This window comes from Cyanistes caeruleus, chromosome 4, assembly GCF_971803275.1.
Source record: "Cyanistes caeruleus chromosome 4, bCyaCae1.hap1.1, whole genome shotgun sequence".
In the NCBI taxonomy this organism is placed as follows: domain Eukaryota; kingdom Metazoa; phylum Chordata; class Aves; order Passeriformes; family Paridae; genus Cyanistes; species Cyanistes caeruleus.
Window position 1 is genome coordinate 3,060,991 of NC_141704.1, and position 16,483 is coordinate 3,077,473.

The 16,483-nt window shown below is 46.8% G+C and overlaps 1 long non-coding RNA gene across 2 annotated transcripts; it reads left to right on the forward strand.

Annotated features, from left to right (window-relative positions):
• Positions 1 to 2,479: 2,479 nt before the first annotated feature.
• LOC147653382 (uncharacterized) lies at positions 2,480 to 14,347 on the forward strand. 2 transcript variants are annotated; one of them, XR_015286044.1, is made up of 3 exons: positions 2,480 to 2,719; positions 4,873 to 5,347; positions 7,393 to 13,968. It is a non-coding gene; the product is annotated as an uncharacterized LOC147653382 (long non-coding RNA). The 2 variants fall into 2 exon arrangements; XR_015286045.1 differs by lacking the exon at positions 4,873 to 5,347 and having other exon boundaries at positions 2,481 to 2,719; positions 7,393 to 14,347.
• The last annotated feature ends 2,136 nt before the right edge of the window (positions 14,348 to 16,483 follow it).

Genomic DNA, 16,483 nt, shown 5'->3' on the forward strand with positions numbered 1-16,483 from the left:
GTGGACCAGTGGTGGGTTTGGCAGTGCTGGGTTAACAGCTGGAATTGATGATCTTAGGGATCTTTCCCAACCAAAATGATTCTGTTAGAGGCACAGCAGAGATCTTGCACAGAAGGTGGGGACCTGGCTGATTTCCACTTGTTCTGGGTCATTTTTGCACAGTTGTGTGTTCCCAGGGGTTCTGCTTCAATCACAGGTGGTTCAAAATTCCAGACTTGTCTTACCTGGTGCTGGAAAATGAAGGATACAGAGGATTTCCCTATTTTGTTCCCCATAGCACCTCATTCCTGCCCAGCACCAAGCACCACTGGTGCATTTTCCACACATTCCACTAACAGGGATAGGTCTTGGGAGAGAGAAAAAGGCAGGGACACACTTCAGCCAAACAATTTATCCTCTCCTGAGTCCAAGGCATTCCTCTTTCACCCTGGCATTGCCTTCTGGCCATCCTGTGCTCACATCTCCCAAGAGGAGTAGAGAACTTGATCACATCCTCAAGTTTCAGACAGAAAGCAGGAAAAAGCTGAAGTTAGCATTGCTGTGCCAGGCCATTTTATCAAAGAAAAGGGGATTAGCAAGCAGGAGATGAAAAGTCTCCCCTGCACGAGCCATCTGGCAATTCCAGTGAACGTGGACATAATCAGGAAGCCTTTCCTGAGCTGGCAGCCTGTGGGATAGCGGGCTGGGAATGGGATCAGCCAGGATGAGTGTGTGACCCCGAGCCCTACAAGAACCTTTTCAACCACTTTTTCTCAAGAACAGAAATGGAGAAAACAACCCAACCCAAGCTCCCCCTGAGAGACTGATTTATTCTGTGCTGGCAGGAAAAAGAGGAGACGATGTGGAGACAACAAATGCAATTAAAAGGGAAGGGAGTCATTCCCTGAAATGGCTGTTTCCGGCAGGCAATATGCTGAGGATTAGAACGTCTCAGGCCCGGAGTGGCACCATATGGCAAAACTCCCTCCGTCCCACATTAAATCCTGGCATTTTGCAGCTGTCAAGATTAAGCTGTTTGTATGAGTAACATTGTAGTTTGCTTATAGGGAAATAATATGTAGCCAGTTATGATTAATCAAGGTGTCCAAAAGCGGCTGCGGGCGCCTGGAGGAGATTGGGTTCCATGGCAGGAGCTTTGTCTCTTAAATTATTGACACGTTTTTCCCTTTTTTTTTTTTTTTTTCTTTTCTTTTTTTTCCTCCTTTTTTTCTTCTTCTGTGTGTGCTGTTTTTCCCCTTCCTCCCCAGGGCACACAGGGAGTTGGGAAGAGGAAGATTTCATCTCCAGGCAGTTTTGTGGTCCTCTATATCCAAGAGATAGGGCTGGCTCCATCCATCAGCTGAGGGGTGATGTCTTTGCTTCACTGACTTAAGTGGGCACAAGGCTGTTCCTTCCAGAGCAGAATATGTCCCTTTTTTGAAAATAAAACCCCTGCCTTTGTAAAACTGGAGGCTTTTCTCTGCATGGGACCATGTTATTTTCATTGCTAGAGATGCTGGCTATCCTTCTCTCCTGCCAAGAGAACTTGTGGATGCCTCACCCCTGGAAGTGTCCTTTGGACAGGTGTTAGTGTGCCCTTCCTGCTGGATTCTCCCTTTGGGGGGGATTCTCTTGTGCTTTTTCCCAGTTTTGCCCAAATCTTGTTTTTCAAATTGCACATAAGGCAGCCAGCAGCTCCTGATGGGAAGACAAAGAACCAGCTCTGTTCCTGGCCATCCCTCTTGGCAGGGAGGCCATAAAATTTGGTTATTTAAAGACAGAAAACAAGTGATTTATAGCAGTTATGCTAGAAAATGTTGCATATTGTTCTGAGACCCTCCTGGGAAGGGTTTTACAACCAGCCTGTCCTGACTCTGACAGCTCCCTCTGGACACTTTATTGAGTGACCATCTCAACAAGGCACCCAAATCTCTCCCTCATGTCTTGGGCAAGGTTTTTACCCAGCCTTCTACACAAACACACAGGACAAGCTTTGGGATCTGGCCTAAAACACTTTTACACCTTCTATCCTTTCCTAATGATAATGCAACAGCCTTTTAATCTGCAGATTCATCACTCTTGTCCTCCCCCCACAAGCCCCTGAGGAGATTTATCCCTCCTCCTCTGCCCCATCAACATTTGTTGCTGATTAGTCAATATTTTTGGGTAAATCATTTGGAATAGGATGCCTGGCAAAGGCTGTCCCATCTCCCTGGATGAGCCACTTATGGGAAACAATCCTCTCCATAGGAGGCTGTTAATAGGGGCTGCAGGGAGAGTTATAGATAATCAATGCAGAAATCACATTTGTAAATGGCCCCTGTAGCTGCTTAATTAAGCACAGCGTTCTGGCATCAGGCATTAAGGCGCTTTAAAGCCTATTTGTCTTCACAGAAAGGATCCCAATAATATATTTGCAATTCTCTGCTAACCCAGCCTAATCTCACCTGCCTTTTGTGGATTAACAGGATAAAGTGATTTAAATAACGGTGAGGAACTTCTGGGGAAGGTGTGGAATCAATGACAGTGCCAAAGGAATATTTGCTTTTGATGCTCTGCTGAACAAATTTTTTCTCTCTTTTAACTTTCCTCTCCCACCTGATACCTGGGATGTGCTCTGCAAACCTCCGAGCCACCAGGAATCTTTCCCTTCCTGACAGAGAGCTTGGGATGCAGCAGGGAGCAGATCATCAGCCAAGTTATTCCTGAAAGAGGGAGAAAAGGAGGAATTCAGAAGCAGGTAGGAGAGTTGAGTTGTTTATGCTGCTGTTGTTGTTGTTATTATTATTATTTTATTTCCCACACTCCCTCCTAACAGATGTTCATTTTGGAAACATTTTTGGGGATTTTTTTTTTACCCTCCTCCTCTTATCTCTCTTGCAATTCCTCGTTCATCAGTCCCTCTCCTGCTTCCATCTGCGGTGAAAATTCAGTCTTGGAGCGTGTGATCAGCTGCTCCTGGGAGACTGGGCTGGATCTCAGGAGCACCTCAGTCCAATCAATGTCCTTCCCAAAATCCACCTGCTCCCCAGGTGCAAGATATCCAAATTCCTTCTCAGGTTTCCAGACAGACAACAGCTGGGACAGAGATAATAAATTGCACATTTCCAAGGGAAACTCAAACCTGCATAATTTGACCAAAACAAATCCCCAAATGTTAAAGTTTTCCTCTTTTCTCTCTACTTTTTCACTAAGTCACAGCACAGATTTTTTAATTTTTTTTTTTTTGGTAAATTTTAAGTCTAAAAACGTCATGATAAGGTGCAGGCAATGCCACAGACATGACAGTTGGGATCCTGGACAAATGTGACTTCATCCCATATTAATAATATCAATTTTCATCTCGCTAAGAACCTTAGCTATTTAAAATAACTTCTTGCTCTCTGACATTTTTATTTGCCTACTGCCAGAAAATCTTGAATAAACCCATGGTGGTGGCACTCTTTCAGTGAATAAACCTGTCACGACTTTTGGGGGTGACTTCAGACCTCCCTCCTGCCAGGAACTGTGAAATTTGAAGGAATATTGTGCAAATCAAATGGTGGGAATGTTTCCAGGATGAGGAAGAATTTACTTGGCTGCTGGTGAGCCTGGGAGAAGCCAGGCCTTTGGGATGTCTGCAAATAGGTGTCATTTTAGACGTCCCATTCCCTACCTGGCCCCAGCACAACTTCCAAAGGGTTTGGGACTCTCAGTCTGTGTCACATCTGCTAGCCTGGAGCATCTCAGATGGCACAAGGAAAGGAAATGTATGATACTTGTCTAGGAAGGAAATTCAGTTGTATTTTCGAAGATTATGTCAAAGGGAGCTGCAAAACAAAGGCAGGCTGTGCTAGACGAAACAAGGAGGTGAGGAAAGCCCAAAATCATATCCAGCCCTCTCCGTACTACAGCATCACCACAGGGAAAATCCCAGGGATGTGATCCAGCTTATCACAGCCCTGTGTTTAATGGTCAGGGTCCCTTTTATCCCCAGTGCTCACCATTTGTCCTGCACCCTGTCAGGGTGGGAGATTGAGGCAGAAATCATCGCTGTGCCGGAGGGGTCTGGCCATGGTTCACGTGCTGTGGCCCCCTCTGTCCTCCCGGCTTTCATTAATCTGCTGGTGACAAGGGCACGGAAAGCACTGGCTCCTGCTCCCTCCTGCAGGGATGTGGGAAGATCCTGGAGGCAGAGAGCCCTGGCAGCAGATAAATCCTTGTGTGGGAACAGGGCTGGTGTGTCCTGAGCACATCCTCTGGCAGGGAGCACTTCACGGAGGGGGTGTGAGGGGGACAGGAAAAGTGGGAAATAGTGATTGGGAAAGATAAAACAAAACAAAACATAGGAAGTGGCGGAAGGAAGTGGCGGAAGGAAGTGGCGGAAGGAAGGAAGTGGCGGAAGGAAGGAAGTGGCGGAAGGAAGGAAGTGGCGGAAGGAAGGAAGTGGCGGAAGGAAGGAAGTGGCGGAAGGAAGGAAGTGGCGGAAGTGGCGGAAGTGGCGGAAGTGGCGGAAGTGGCGGAAGTGGCGGAAGTGGCGGAAGTGGCGGAAGGAAGTGGCGGAAGGAAGTGGCGGAAGGAAGTGGCGGAAGGAAGTGGCGGAAGGAAGTGGCGGAAGGAAGGAAGTGGCGGAAGGAAGGAAGTGGCGGAAGGAAGGAAGTGGCGGAAGGAAGGAAGGAAGGAAGGAAGGAAGGAAGGAAGGAAGGAAGGAAGGAAGGAAGGAAGGAAGGAAGGAAGGAAGGAAGGAAGGAAGGAAGGAAGGAAGGAAGGAAGGAAGGAAGGAAGGAAGGAAGGAAGGAAGGAAGGAAGGAAGGAAGGAAGGAAGGAAGGAAGGAAATGAAATTAAATGAATGCTAGAACTAGGGGTGAAATAAAGAGCCTTTCTTTGTCTGATCAGACTCCCTTTGCAAACAGAGCTGTGCACAGAAGATCCCACATGGACAGATCAAAGCCTTTGAGGATCTTCCCAAGCACCTGCTGCTCATCAAGCTGCAAAGGAGGAATTCCAGGGAGGTGCAGCCCAGGTCCTGACTGGCCAAGCCCATTTCATGAAGGAGCATGTGCTGGTAAAGCCTCAGAGCCGCACAGGCAGAGCTGATGATGAGGGAAGCTGCTTTGAAGCTGCATGGAGCCCTGGGAAGCAGTTTGGGTTTTATGAGGAGAGGACTGCTCCAGAAATGTGTGCAAAATGAAGCACCACTACCTGCCTCTAGCTCACCAGTTCTTTCATGGCCCTGAACCATACAGGACCAAATGCAGCAAGGCCAAAACCTACCCCAAGAGAATCCCAAACCCTTTTCCCTCCTGGTGTCACTTGCAGCTCTGATACTGGACATCAACACCAGATGATGTTTCGGGACATCCTTTGGCTTTTGTGGCAGAGGAGGGGGTGAGTAGACCCATGGGGATGGATTTCTGGGTGGTATCACCAGCCAGGGATAAGAATTCTGTATTTTTTTCTGCTCCACCTCTCCTCTCACAGCCTCAGGCTCTTCCCCTCTGGAGCATGAAAAGTTTCCTCGCAGTTACCAAACACTGGGGCTCACAAAGGGTTTGCAGTGAGCAGGGATTTGGTTTCTTCTGTGTATTTCAGGCAACATTTTTCACCCACAAAGCAACAGATGAACACAGCTGTTCCCTGCTGGGCTCCATTACGCCTCCCTAGCCGAGCTGTTCCCTACTTGAAGACAGCAAATGGCAAAGATTTCCATACCCAGCACAGAGGAGCAGGGAGGCTGAGTCAGGTGGACAGCCAGGACCCACATTAACCCCTCAACAACTGCAAAATTTCCTACAGGATCACTGATGGAGACAGCAGGCCAGTTTAAATCTCACCTACCTACTTTTCCTTTCTTTCCTTGAAGCTTTAGCCCTGAACACACCACTACTCGTTTGTTTTGGGAGAGGTTTGCTCCCATTTGGTGGGAACAGATGTTAAACTCTCAGACAGGTTCGAATCCAGATGCTGAATATCTTCCCCTTCATGTCTATTCCTGCTTCCACAAAACCCCTCTCCTCCTTCCTCAGTGCCATGTAAAATAAATGAATAAAATCAGCTTTTGCTCTCCTGTATTCAAGGCTTAATGGGGAAAATTTTAAATTTGTCCCCACCACGTGCTCTGTGACCCTTCTTCTTGAGCTAATGGTTATTAGTCTACCAGGAGACTGGATTCCTAAGGTTAGAATGAGTCTTAGGAGCTTAAAGCAGAGATTTTTAGAACTAAACAGCGCAAAAATACCTGTAAGTGATCGCCTTTACTCCTAACTATTGAAATAAGCTCAGAAATAGGTTTGAAAACACTTTGGAAAATGAATATTCCCAGGCTGGGAGCCAGACTGATTCCAGAATCCCTCATGTTAAATCCTGGATGTGGGAGATGTCCCAGGAGATAGGACAACATCTCAATTGCTCTTCAGTGCTGGGAAATGTCCTCCTGGCCTCTCATCTCTGGGCATCAGTTGCTCTGTCTGGAGAAAGAAATTCATACGTCTGTTTTCAAATCCCTTTGTGCTCTCCCATCCCTCTAGGGTGGAAAAGCTTTATTTTTCAGTATTTATGTCAAAGATGGCCATCCTTTACTTAGTGACTATTGCTTCTTTCAGTCCTAGCACTGCAGAGGTAAAAGCTGCAGCTTGTCCCAGGAGTGATTTTCTCCCAAGGCTGACAAAATTCTGCATAAACAATGCCAAGGAGCTGCCAAGGGATCAATTAATAACAGGGTTTGATTTTTTTTTTTTTTCTGAACAACAACAACAACAACAAAAACCTGCTGAAAAAAATCAATTAAAATATTTTGGGAGTATAATGTAAATACTTTTCAAGCCCTTAGAACAGGCGCTGTTGGACTTCCTGCAGAGGGTTTTTTTGGGAAGGGGTGAAACGTTTACAGGCTGAGGGTTCATCAGAAATGTCATTTATCCAAGGATGTTTGTCAGCAGGCTGCATGGGATGCCCCACATATTTCTGGGAATTAATTTCCCATGCCAGTCATCACATTCCTATGGCCAAGGTTTGTAGAACCTGGGATGTGCAGCTCACTGGGCTCTAACCTTCCACTCTGCTCTGTCTTGCACAGAGAGACCTGGGATCATCTCAGATGAGTATTTCCACCTAAAATTTAGCATCCTCTATCACAGAATCACAGAATCAACCAGGTTGGGAAAGACCTTTGAGATCATCAAGTCCAAGCTATGACCTAACACCACCTTGTCAGATCATAAAACCACCTGATTTTGGGGTCTGTGAGAAACAGGTCTCCATGGGATTTGGGTGTCCATTCTCCTAAAATCCTAAAGCCACCAAAAAAATGCTTTATCTCACCCTAAAGCAGAGGATTTTGTAAGCCCTGGGTTGATGATGTTGAGATCTTGATGAACTCACGTGTGGCCCTGTTTGTTAACTACAAATGCCATTGAACATCTTTGTTTACACAGCTCAACTCCCCTCCCCTCTGGAGCATCTTTAATCTCCAAATCTGCACCTGAGCTGAGTGTCCTGGCTGCCTGCAGGAGCTGGCATTGAGCTGAGATCATCAGTGCAGTTAAAACCGTCGCTCGAGCGATGAGAAGCCGATGCCGTCTCCGGGAGAGATGAACCACAGGAAATTTCAGTGCCCACACCGACTGTCTCTCCTGATAGAGCTCACTGAGGGTGACATGCTCAGAGGCAGATTCTCTGTTGTATCCCTGCGTGATTGTCCAGACTCCTTGGCTAATCACTGCTGAGGTTGGTACCTACAGTCCTGCCTCCCTCTTGGATGCCCCACAGGGTGGCAACATCTGTCTTCTTCATCCCGACCGCAGAGGGGACACAGACACTCCTCTCCTGCACACCTCATGCACAATCTTTGATTTGCTCCAAGCCTTGGGACACCACCATGGTCAGCTTGAGGGTGTCACCTCAAAATCTGAATGTGAGGAACCCTGGAGACACCATGTGGGGATTGAAAAGCACCTCTCAGTGGAGGCAGATTTCACTTGCTGTGCCTAAGTTTGCTCTGAGACACAAAATCATGGAATTATAGAAAGGTGTCAGGTGGAAGGGGCATTAAAGATCATCTTGTTCCAAACCCATGGGCAGGGACACCTCCACACACTACTCCAAGCTCTGTCCAGCTTGGCCTTGGAAACTTTCAGGGATGGGACAGCAGAGCTCTCTGCAGCCTCGAAGGTGTGAGGTGGAAATATCCATGGATATTCATGTGGATGTCCATGAAGGTTTTGAGGTGGGAATGATGCACTTGGATCCTGTGCTGTAAATCTCAGCATCCTTCCACCAGCAGACCCCACCCTCCTGCAGTAACAATGGCCTTCAGCCTCACCACAGGAGAGAAATTAAGAATATACTGAAAAAAGAACTAAGGATATACTGAAAAAAGAACTATTTTGATCCATGTCAGCTGCAGATTGGCCCCACCCCAGGCCTGCACATGCCCATAGAAGCAGAAGATGAAACTACTGTTGTGAAAGATTCAGCAAAGAAATATAAATGCACATTTGCTGATTTAGAGTTCCCTTTGGCTTGGCCACTGAATCCCTCTACAAAAATACCCCTGTTGTTCTCCTCAGAGGGATTTTTTTTCATCCTCTTCTCCACCAAAAATTGAGAAATATGTTGTGTGAAATATCAAGACTAATTAGACCAAATGGTGCTCAGATCTGTTGCTGGTTTTCTGGAGGATTGCTGACAGCTTAGGAGACTTTATTTTTCTTTCTTGTTAACTAATTACGAACAATTCTTCACACAGTTGAAAATTCCTCTGGAGGCATTAATGAACATGGGATGGCTGTGGGAACGGAGAAAGTGTGACAGCGTGTGTGGAAGGGTGTGGGGCTGAGAAAGGGAATCTTTCCATGGTGGGATTGTTTTGGAGTGCACATGTGGGGAGGGAAGGAGTGTCTGCTCTTTAAAGGGTGTGTTTATGGTTTTCTGAAGCAGGCAGCGGTTTGGGGCAGCATTTCTGAGGGTGGGGAGGTCTCTCTTGTGGTGGGAGGGAAGGTTTGCATGAGGAGCTGCTGGTCTGTGGGGCTGGGGTGCAGATGGTGCTGCAGATGTGGAGGAACACGAGGATTTCGGATGCAAAACTGCTGTGGGATGGCCAAGGCTGTGCAGTCCTGGAGAGCTCAGGCACAGCTGGTTTACTCATCTGAGGATGGCAAAAAATAATCCAGAAGTGGCTGCAGAAAGGATCATGGCATAGAGCTGTGCCAGGGAATGTTAGGGTTGGGATTCAGGGAAAAGTTCTTCACCGGGACATGGTCCCAGCCCCAAGCCTGACAGAGCTCAAGAAGTGTTTGAACAACGCTCTGTGGCACATGGTGGGATTTTTGGGGGATTTTTCAGAGCCAGGAGTTGGACTCAATGATCCTTCTGTGTCCCTTTCAACTCCCATGAGTCTATAATTCTATGAAAGCCGAAATCACAGAGAGCACAACTCCTGGGAGGGCTTCTGAGCTGAGCAAACACCTTGGTGTGGGTGATGAATCCTCCCTTTCCATGGTCCATGTGCTGTGAGGAAATGTCAATCCTGCAGTGAATCCACAGAGCTGAGTTAGTCCCAGATTCATGCCCCAAGGAGGGGGCTGTTAGAACGAGTGCCCCATATGGAGGGCTGCTTCAAAACCCCTAAAATCAACACAAAATTCCTCTTCAGCATCCTCTTCCCATCACATTGGACCTTGCAGAGAGCAAAACTCCACCATTTCTATGACCAGGGGGTATGCAAACCCTGTGGTGAGATGTGGGAAGCCAAACCTTGTCTCCAGCTCACAGAGTCCCTCAGCAGCACCCCTGGCAAACCTGGACTTCACCATCTCCTGTTCTCATCCCAAATCTGGCCCAGTCCTGGCCCCTCTCTGCCAGCCTACCAGGCTTTCATTTGTGTGTTTCTTCTCCCTTCCTTTTTTTTTTTTTTTTCTTTTTTAATTCTGTTTTTTTGGAGGTTTTTTTTTGCTGGTGTTAGTTCCTGGCACACTGAGCTGACAGCTGCATTAAGAGACCTGAAAATACCATAGCAGAACTAAAGCAATTATTGTAATGTAGTTTAACAGAGGCTGTAATGAGAGAGATTTAAAAATGTGCCAGTCTCATCACAATTTGGTGTTCCTTTGACCTTCCAGGGGTACTGTCAGATGAGGAATTGAGCAGCCCCTCTGCTGTTCCCTCCTTTTTTTCTTGTCAGAATAAGGAACAAGCAAGGGAGAAAGCAAAAATTAACCAAATGCACCAGTCTTTTCTCCAGGGCTGTGTGTGGGTCACATTTGCCCTGACAGTCAAGGGTAGAGAGGTGTTCACTCATCATGGAATAAAGTCCATCAGTCCCTAATCCATCCATATCAAATCTGCCTGGTAGATCTCCCCACTATTAAGGTGAAATTTAGGATATAAAGAGGCAGAAAAGTGATGTGGGTCTGGAAGAGGCCTCTGAATCAGCAGGCAGATAAGGCAGGTAGAGATACATTGCTCAGAAGCAATAGCCTGGAGGTGGAAACCAGAAAAATTTTCTCAAAGTTTCAAGATGAGACAAAAAAAGGGCATTAAAGTGGTGCTTTTTGTCGCTAAAATGATGTCTTACCAAGCTCCAATCATCTCAGGTCAGAGAGGGAGCTGAGGTCCCACAATCTCCATCCCTAGGAAGCAATTTACTCCTGAGTTTTTGAAATGCAGGTTCTTTCCCTTCCCTGCAGCACCCCTGGACTCACAGCTGCTGTTCTCCTTCCTGACAAGTGAATCCTTTAAGAAAGGTCTCACCAGGATGTTCCAACCCTTCCCAGAGCCACCAGGGCTCTATCCTGCCTGCTGCAGACCAAATGTCCCAACACCTCCACTCCTGAACTAGAGAAAGCAGCAGGGCAGAGGACCCACCCAAAAATGAGATTTGGTGGGATTTTATCCCCACTTCTCCCCAGCTCTCAACTTCTCCACTGTGTGTGCAAGTGCTCCCACCAGTAACACCATCACCAACACCTTCCCCAGGCTTTGGTTTGGAAAATGTGCTAAAATGAGACTTCTCTCATGCAGATGAAATCTAAGCCTTGCAAATCTAGGAAGGATTCCTCCTCTCAGAGAGGCCAGGTGAATGTTCCAGCAGCAACCAGACCAGCACCTGCCATCAGACCTAAGACATGAGGGAAAGCTCACTGTCAAGTTTATTTGCAAGGCACAGGAAGATTTGTGGATTCTGAAAAGCCATATTTCATTCTGGAGACAGACATGGAAGGGCTGTGACTGTGCTCTTGGTGTAGTTTTATTTTCAACACAAAGTTTATCCCAGGCACTTGGAACAAAGTGAACTTTCCTCTTTCCCTGGCTGGAGGGAAGCTGTGACTCTGTCAGGGGCAAGATCATGACCAAAAAACCAACATCAGAAAATGAGGACAGCCTTGAAACTCTTTGTAGAAGTCAAACTGCTTAAAAACACTGAGTGAGAGTGGTAGCAATCCCCTGGATCAGGAAAGGGATGGCATGGAAAACATTAGGGCATCCACCAGCTCAGACAAGAGTGCTGGGGGCTATCGTTAAGGGGTGAAATCTCCACAAATAAATATCTGCAGGTTGTGCTTTGGCAGCAGCCCTCAACTGCACGTTCTGGGGAAACATCTCGTTGGTTTTGGACATCCACAGGGCATCCTCTGGTCTCTAGAGCAGGGAAGAATTGCTCATCCTCCACACTGCTCTTCTGTAACACATCTGAGAGTGAAAAGAGGCTCGAGAAATTCTTAAACTAAGGAAGAGATCAGGAGGAGGCTGTTCCCGTGTGGAAAAACCCAATGTGTTTGTTGTGTACTACTCTGAGGCTTCTCTGTAGGAGCAGGACCAAAACCACAGGAAAAGATGTTCTTTGAAAAGCAGGCTTTTGTGCTCATCATTAAAAGGGGCCGTGGGAAGTTATGGCTGAGGGGATGAACCCAAACACAGAATGAAGTGGAAAACAGCCTGACTTTCAATTATGTTCTCATGAAACCGAGACAAACAGGTCCCTGAGCCCAGCAGTTACCAAGAAATATTCTTTCCTTTTTCGGTTTCTGACTTTGGAACAGCTTGGAGACAACAGCCCCAGACATCTCTTCTGTTTGCTGCCTATATTTATAAAATCAGTGGATGTCAGACGCTCACCTGGCCTGGAGGTCAGAGGGGGACGTGGCACAGGACCAGCTGGAGACCAGGTGGGACATGCTGGGACATCTCAAATGGCATTTGCTGGCTGTGTTGGCAGCTGGATCCCACTCATGGAATTCCAGCCACGATCAAGTGCAGCTGGTTGTCCCACAGAAGAGGCAACACCCACCTTCCTCTATTTTCTGCTCTCTTCAGCCCCACTGGTGGGAAAGCTGAGCTTCCCCCAGCTCAGTGAGGAGCGTGGAAGGAATGGTGAAGATGCAGAGGAACTGCTCAAAGAGGAGAGGGTTTTTCCAGGAAAACACATGCTGCTTTTGAGACACTTCTGGGTTCAATTTTAGTGCCACAACTGGTCCAGCACAGACACTTAATTACAACGAGTTCTGCTGTGTTTTGCTGGCAGTGATGGGATCAGTTTTAGGCAGCAGTGCATCCTTACACCACCAACACCTGTAGAAACAGTGGTGAAGGCTGCAGGGACAGGTATTTCATATAATGCTTTTGATTTTTGTTATTAATGCTGCTTTTCTGTGCTGCCTTGAGCTGAGTGTTAGTATAACTAGAGTGATAATGAGTGCTGTATTTTGGTCCAACTGTTAATTCTGTAATTAAGCCAACAATAAGAGGTTTTTTCCCTACAGACAGAGTGTATCCTGTTAACAAGATTTTGAGGGTCAGGAAATGAAGGTCTCTGAACCTGCAGAGCTGCCTCTCTGTGATCAGCCACTTTCTCTTTTATCTAAATGATCATGCACATACAAACCACAGGACCAGTCTTTTTGCCAGTTACTCACTGCAATTCGCTCCAAAACTGGCCTATCATTTTCCAGAAGGCTCAAGAAGAGCTGGGTAAAATCTTCACAGGTTTGTGTCCTTTAAAATAAAAAATCCTGTGGCTGGGGGACAAAAATGCAGTGAAAAAGATTGGATCAAGATACCCTGCTCATTAAAGTCAGGAAATGGTACAATCTGAAAGGTCTTAACTTTCAGTCCCAAAATAAAAACGCCTTTTCCTCTCCTTTTTATTTCTTTCCAAGCCATTTCAATGCTGCTTACTGCTGCAAAAGTGATCTTGATAAACTTTAAAAAGGCTGCAGATCCTCTGACTTTATTGGAATTCCCTGTTACAAAAATATCTTAGCTGAGGACTGAGTGTGCTGGGCACTGAAACTGCTCAGCTGTGTGCTGCAGCTCTCAAACAGACAGCACAGATTTGCTTTCGGGTCTTGGGTTTTTCAGAGCAGAAGGACTTTTTTCTAAGGAGGAGGATTGACAGTTTGTGGAGGGGGATGAACCTTCCCTTCTGCTGAGGCCACATGTGGAGTGCTTCCCATCTCAAGACACACATGGACATACTGGACATGTAAATACAAATAAAATCTGTTTAAAAGAATTTAAAAAAACCAAAACAAAACAAACCATTTTTTTGTGAAGGTGGCTGAGCACTGGAGCAGGTTACTCTGAGAGGCTGTGCCCAGGTTGGGCAGGGCTTGGAGCAACCTGGAATAACGGGAGGCGTCCCTGCCCATAGGAGAGGGCAGGAACTGGGTGATCTTTAAGGTCCCTTTCCACCCAAAACAATCTAAGATTTAATGTTTCTGTGAAAAACTGGAGTTTTATCCCAAACTGTAACCAAAAGCGTGAATCATCCAGGGAGCCAGATGGGTGACAGCAGGAAAGGAGCAGTGCAGGAATTATTAGACCACTGGTGGTATCCAGAAAGAAGAGGTATCCCACAGAACCTGATGAAGCAGCCTCTGGAAAGAAGGGGGGACCTCTGTGTGAAGGAGTTTTGATGTTAACTAGTTCTTTTGACACATTTCTGTCTCCCTGACACCTGAACCCTGCACAGCCACACTTCAAACACATTCCCAGCTGGAAATAAGCTGAAAAATAGTAGATGTTTTCCATGTATTAAAGCACTTTCCTAAATAAACCTGGGGTAAGCACCAGGGGGGATGAAGAGGTACTTAATAAAAATGACAGCACTAACATCAGTGAAAATGAGGATAAATAGCCCAGGAATTGGTTTAGGGTGGGAATTAGATTCAAAACTCACCCTCTCCTGTAGATCAGCCTCCCTTCAGGACCAGAAAGAGAAGTGTTAATTTGCCTCCTCCTCACTTGATCTGATGGAGTGAATGTGACAGGGGAGAGAATGACCTTACACCACAGTCTATCCTAGACACGGTTACAGGGATTGTTTCTGAAAGGAAATGTAGGAATCATCTCACTTCTGCAAGAGAAATTCTAACTCTCCTGTTAATAAAACCTGTGACTTGGGCTCCAAGTACTCCTGAAGCTGGCAATAGATTTTTTTCTGGGAGAGAGTTGCTACAAGGGGTAGGAGAAATGCAGAACTGCTTTTACAGAGGCCAGAAACCCAACTTTCTTCAGAGCATCTCCATGCTTGTTGTCCATGTGGCTGTGAAGGCTGACATGGCAGCTCAGAATTCATGTTCCCAGAAATAAAAATTCAGATTCTTTGCCCTTTACAAAAATCTTTAACATCAGGAATTTTCCACTCTTGAGAGTGAGCAGATGGGAGGAACCTCCCTTAAATGCCATCTGCAGCACCACCATAATTTCATAACTCTCACTGCCATGAAAGATCCCTTTTTAAGTCAAAATAAGCCTGATTTGAGGGAGAAAAAGAGACATCTGAGCCTATATTCCTTGTTTCCCTATACTGGCACACAAAGAGGAGGTGAACACTGTGAATCCAGCTTTAGGAGACTGATGGGTGGCCTGAATAGGCAGAGATCTTTATGAGGACATGAAGGAGCACAATGGCCCCAAGACACTCGGGTTTCTTCCCTCGTGCCTCCAGAGACCACTCCATCATACCTGATTCACATCTGTGTCAGGAACAGGCAATTTTCTCCTTGAAAACTCCTCTCTCCCCCTCTCCATGGACATTAGAAAGCCCTTGGAAAACCGGTTTGGGCCAGTTACCTGTTACCTGTGGCTGAAACCGGACATTGAGTCCAAGCCTGCACAACTCACCCAAGACCAGGCAGAAGCAAAGAAATGATTTCCTGGGGCACTCAGCTGGCTTCTGGGGTAGCTCTGGAAATGCCAGATCCCAAATATCTTCTCTTGGAGATGCAGACAGAAAAGCTAAGATCCTCCACCACAATGCTCATCATGCAGGGCAGTGCAGGATGGTTCAGTCTGGCTTACTGGGAAATGCACACCAGGAATATTCCAACAGCTGAAGGCTGCTGGACCCTAAAACTTCAGTTACCTCTTAGAAAAAACCTATTATCTCAGAAAAATATGGCAGGAAGAGAAGCTCTGTGTGTGAATCTAGATCTAAAATTCAATTTCCACCTCATATAAATAAACCAAATTTCGGAGCAAGGCGGAAGGAAGGAGGTGGGCAGGGGAAGGTGTCCATGGACCAGTTTCTCAGCAGAGCGCAGGCCTCCCTGCTTCTACTTAATTGATTAATTCCTTCTTAGCAGAGTCATCTGTTTGATGTGCTTTTCCATAAAAAGCAGTTCAGAAAGTTCATGGGAGTTAATCCGTGAAGATGGCTGGAGCTGCAAAGCCGAGCATCTGATTAAAGGACGAGGAGATCGCTCACAGCTTAGCTGCTTTCAAAGTTGTTCCCAAAGTCTTTTCTAACCTTCATATTTCAAAGTTCACTTCATGGCACTGGGGAATTTAAAGGGGAAGGCTCCTTTTTAACAGCGGAATTATTACTGTGATCAAAAAGCCGGGGGAATAAATTCCAAGGGAGGCCACACGCAAAGTCACGCGCGCGCCCGTAAAACGCCGCGGATGAAAAGATCCAGAGGCAAACATGCACACAGAGAACCTCTGTTCCACAGCCCATCCAAACCAGCCTGCTCTGAATGCAGCACACAGCCCACAGATGAAGGCAGAGCCAGCCCTCCTGCCAGGGCTACCTGCCTGTGCCCGAGGGCTTGGAGGAGCAAGCGGCACAGGAGCCTTCTCTCCGCTGGGGTTTGCATGATCGCTGCTCCCAGCAGAGCCTGGCCAGCAGCATGGAAAGGTGGCCAAGAGCTCCAAGGGGGACATAACTCAGGTGTGCTGGTGCTGAGGGATGTAATGAGGTGGCAGAAATCCTCTGCTGACGCCGTGCAAGGCAGTAACGGTGAGGGATGGTGTGGGAGGCTCGGGACGTCACGCTGCCGAGCGACTCTGTGACTAAAGAGCAGCTGAAATTTGGGGGAAAGAGGTGCAGGGTGGTACACAGGGGGAAAAGAAAGCAATCCTAACTTTACCTGCTGTGATGAGCTCTGAATGGACTGTTTCTTACTCAGGAATGAGTTGGTGTTTATAATGAGCAGCTCTATGAACATGTCACCTCCGTGCTCAATGGCAGTGACAAAAAGCAAATTGAATGTTAGGAATTAATAGCAAAGGGATGGAGATCAA